The following is a 5,148-nucleotide window of genomic DNA, read 5'->3' on the forward strand; positions in this document are numbered from 1 at the left end:
GACAGAGGAGGCTCTTAAAGAAGAAGTTACAGGTCTGTGAGAGCCAGAAATCTTGTTTGTTTGCAGGTGACCAAATAATTATTTTACCGAGGAATTTAGCGATTAATTCATTAAAAATCCTACAATGTGATTTCCTGGATTCTTTCCCCCCATTCTGTCTCTCATAGTTGAGGTGTACCTAGGATGAAAATGACAGGCCTCTCATCTTTTTAAGTGGGAGAACTTGCAAGATTGGTGACTGACTAAATACTTTTTTGCCCCACTGTATGTGTAGGGTAACATGGATGGATAGTGTGTGTGTTACATACCTGCTTACACACATGCGGCTGCTTTTCTATGTGATTTGTAGCTGCTGGGTCAGTTGAAGGGCAACATGGAAGAAGAGAATCGCCACCTGCTCTGCCAGATTGAGACCCTGATGCTGCAGAACCGGACCCTGCTGGAGCAGACCATGGAGAGCAAGGATCTGTTTCACGTTGAAGAGCGACAGTATATGTAAGCAAATAAGGCCAACAACATGATAAGATAACGTAGCAGCAAATAGGGTCTGTATCACTAACGCATTACGCCTTGGTGTTCGGTACTTGAAGACACTTAAAATACAATCAGCATCAGGCTGACAATTATAATTGATGATCTTATTAATGTCTTTCTCTTCTGTCTCTGTTCAGTGACAAGCTTCATGATTTGAGGAGGCAGAAGGAGAAGCTAGAGGAAAAGATAATGGACCAGTACAAGTTTTATGAGCCGTCGCCTCCTCGCAGGTAAGAGACTGTGATTTCTTTTTTTCATGACTATGGAGAAATGGTTGTGACATGTCAGATTTCAGTAATCGCATCACTGTATACCTTTTTAATAACTATGTAGTACTTCACTTAATACTAAGAGTTTATTTTCAGCTCAACACACATTCGTAGTACTAATACACATTTGTGTTGATGAGATCAGGGAGCTCCATAGTCTTCTGCATCTCTATATGGCAGAACATGTCTATTTGTTCATTGTCTTTCAAACCTGCATTGTTCTGTTTTTGTTCCCAGCCAACTTCCTGAAGAAAATCAATCTTAAACTGCTAATTGCTCCATTAAAGTGGACCTATCATGCTATATTTGAATAATATATTGTAGGGCCATACCTATATAAAACATGTCTGCAAAGTTTTTTTTTCAAAATACCAAACAGATCATGAATTTTAGCTATGCCTCATTTCGCTCTATTTGCTCTTTTTTAGCCCTGTTTTTGCAAGAGCTGATTCTGTGAGAAGTCTTCTTCACTGCTTTTGTGGCAGACTACAGCGCCACCTACAGGCCTGGCATATGTACTACATCGTCTCCAGCTCTTTCGAACGGCAATGGCCGTGGCTATCTCCTCCTGATAGGTGGAGGGTTGCCCATATAGGCGGAGCTCCTTGTTTCTGACTGACGTCAGAAACAAGGAGCTCCGCCTATATGGGCAACCCTCCACCTATCAGGAGGAGATAGCCACGGCCATTGCCGTTCGAAAGAGCTGGAGACGATGTAGTANTTTTGGCTTTCTTGTCCGCAGCAGCAGAAAGCATTTTAGAATGTTTGAATGAATCAAAGTGGGTCGTCACCGTCGACTTTCTCTAAGACGTATGCTCCGACACACAGTTGCACGGGGTGCAGAATAGTTTCCCCCCACTTTCGTGAAAGACATCGGGGTACTGCTTTGCCCGGTCTTTAGAAGAAATGTTCGTCGTGTGAGTTCCACACGTTCACTCTACGGTGTTGTTTACCTTCTGTGATGCGCGAGCTGATGACGTCACGTCATCATCATCACCACTACTTCACGTCAAGACGAGTTAACTTTTTTTTTTCTCAACTTTGTGTGGAAAAATGCGGGGATTATGCGGCCTTTTGATAAATATGCAGCCTTTTAAAAATCTGCGCCATTTTGCTGATTATGCGGTAAATTCTGCGATCGCATCTTTCTGGAGGGTCTAATATTTGGAGTACAAAAACAATCTTGATATCATTAGAAATCTCCTCTTTCCAACAGTGTATGCAACTCAAAATGTGTTTTCGGGTCAATGCGACTGATTTCGATGGAGCAGGTCACATATGTTATTGCTAAAGACCATGTTTGTGTCTTTAGCCAGTACAAAAAAAATAATAATTAAACTATTTGGCGTCCCACTTGCAATGCCTTCGTGGACCACTAGTGGGCCGCGGCCCACAGGTTGGGAACCACTGGTCTATTTGTCTGTTTTTAAGACTGCAGATGAACTAGCAGCTGTGTGGGTGTACTGCATATATGTATGCACAGGTAGTTGATCCTGTTCAGCTTACTGGTTCTTTGTGTTAGCCCTGTATCTATTTCTGTGTACGTTCATAGAGAGCAATAAGTAGTCATATGCTCCGAATGTGTAAACATACTGTACATGACAAATTGACAATAAAGCTGATCCTGACTCCGCCGATACATTCATTATTTTGACTCAATCCCACATGCACTGTCCTTCAACCACAAATAGAAAATATTAAGATCTGAATTTAATCTGCAACAGAAAATAGTCCTCTACAAATTATCTACCTCTTTCTGAATAAGAAACATTAGAAAAATCGACATGTACATGTCAATAAGTTAGCTGTCAACAATCTATATTTTTGTGAGTTTTATTTTTTTGACATTTACAGTAGGAACCAATGAGCTCAAGTACTGAGGGATAAACATTGTACATTAAGATTGTTCATATTATTTGTTTATAATAAGAAAAACAAAAGTTACGTATGTAACTACGGTTCTATGATATCTTCTGTCTCGTGCATGTCGAATATTTATGTCAAGAAAGTCACGTGTGACCTCGTGTGACCTCGTATGACCCCGGACAAGAGTGGACATCAGGCGCCCAAGCTCTCTAGATATCAGAGCAAATGCTTGTAATGAGGCGTCACTGAGGCTGGTAGAGGTAGCGCTAGGGATGGGTATCGTTAAGGTTTTAACGGTACTACTACTTTTATCGATACCGCTTATCGGTCCGGTCCTTTAACGGTACTTTTATCGGTTCTTTTGGAGAGAAAAATAAGGTAAACTAACTAAACAAATTGTGAACAAAACTAACAAAATAAATAACTCAGTTACCTCTAATCATTAACCCATGTATGTATAATGTAGTTAACTCCGTGTGTTGCTGCTAGCATACATACCTGACGTGGAAACGTTACTCGGGGATGGGGCTACAGAGCTACTAGAAAGACAGTCGAACCCGGTGCATTCCTCCGTCTGAATGTGGTGCACTCTTGCTAAATGTTTAGACAAATTGCTTGTGTTACCGCCCTTACATGCTAAACTCTTATTGCACTTTAGACGGGTAAAGTTTAACCGCACCTCCGAGCGCGTTCTCTCTGCAGTCTCCTCCGTGTATGTGTGTTGCTGCATGTAGCAGCTGCGTGTGTGTAAACTGCCCCGCCCCCTCGCAAGCAGGCGGGGGAGAGAGATCGAAAATACTAAAAATAATCATAGAAGCATTTTTGCAGTCTTTTTGCATGTTGGAAACGGAGTTGGCGACACTAAAACTGCAATATAATGTTTGTGTAGCAATAATACATATGACATATATTTTTTACATGTCTTCAGTACCGATAAAAAGACCGCTAACGTCGGAGCTTAACGGTACCACGGTCTTTAATAATTCATCCCCGGGGCCCGTTTAATACCGGGGCTTGGTACCCATCCCTAGGCACCAATATCGTTTCTTGGTTTGTGTCAAGGTTGCCTCAATCAATATAGAAATTAGATATCAATCCAAAAGTAACCTTTAGTGTTGGTTTATTTCTCTGACATTATTTATTTGTCGTGGACAATACTGCGCTTAACCAACTTTAGGTACAAATAAACAATGCAGAGTTAGTTTAAAACATGCCTGGTACAAATATGACCAATGCATGGGATAACAAAACTACTGTCTAGATGACGTAATGAAACATCTATGGACAATTAGGTAAACTCCTTGGAAGTCAGTTATGATAAAACACCATGTGTGCTAGTTTTAGATGGTATCAAACAACATGACGTAAAAAGAAGCCAATAACACGCTAGCTCAACAAGCAGTTCTTTCTTTACTTATTTGTGGTCCGTAAATATTGTTTAACTCAATTATAGAGCATTGCATAATGGTCCGGTCACCAGTGCATTGTCATCTACCATGCATCCATCAAAAATGGGCACTAAAATGTTCTTGACAACTGTGGTCAACACATGGCATATCATATTCCAATTATTTGTATATAGACTCTCCTTGAGCTAGTTCTATTCCATTTGTATTACTTTTTTGTCTGTTATATTATGTTGCACTGTTGGAGGAGCCTGTGACCTCAGATTTTCATGTACACATCTACACTGTAGCTTTGTACAAATGACAATAAAAGTCTTGAAACCTTGAATCCTTTACACAAGCTACAGATTGGCACAAACAACTGCAGGAGTAGAGGAAGGAGGTTTGAGTTACAACGAGAGCCAACGTCTGAGTGTGAACGCTCGACACCCTTTGGCCTTCACACTTTGTGCTCTCTTGGACTTGTGACCTTACATCATGATCATAAACTCCAATGTCATTTTAACAAGTGCAATTATGTTGCTCTTTTAGACAAAATAGGGCCAATTTGAAGCTTTTCCTTTGAAGATGTGGCACATCTCTGGTGGCGAACGTGTTGATCTGTATTCCTGTACGGCAGCAGTTAACTCTCAACATGCAGGACTGCTTATCTCCAGGCCCGCTCCACCAGTGTTAATTTCGTCAACGAAAACTATCGCCAACGACCTTTTTTACATGACTAAGACGAGACGATGACGAGCTAAAAATAGATTCTTGATAACGAAAGCTATGACGAAATGTATATTTAGTTTTCGTTGACGAGACGGTACTAAGGTGTTAATGGTGGACTATCGGACATTCAAAATGCAGCATATTTTCCCCCAAGTGTCCGTCTTGTCTGTCAAAATGCATCTTACGTTTCTAACTTGCAATATCATTATTTCCGCTCTCTTCACTCCAGAAGAGCGATCTCCCTGTGTCTCTCTGTGTGCGGGGGGCGGGGCCTAACAGACATGCTGCAGCGGACACAGAGATCTGCCGGGGACGGAGCGTTCAGAGAGTATAGAGACACATTTTGACTAAAATGTAATTTT

This window comes from Notothenia coriiceps, unplaced genomic scaffold, assembly GCF_000735185.1.
Source record: "Notothenia coriiceps isolate Sejong01 unplaced genomic scaffold, NC01 NC01_scaffold00002072, whole genome shotgun sequence".
Taxonomy (NCBI): domain Eukaryota; kingdom Metazoa; phylum Chordata; class Actinopteri; order Perciformes; family Nototheniidae; genus Notothenia; species Notothenia coriiceps.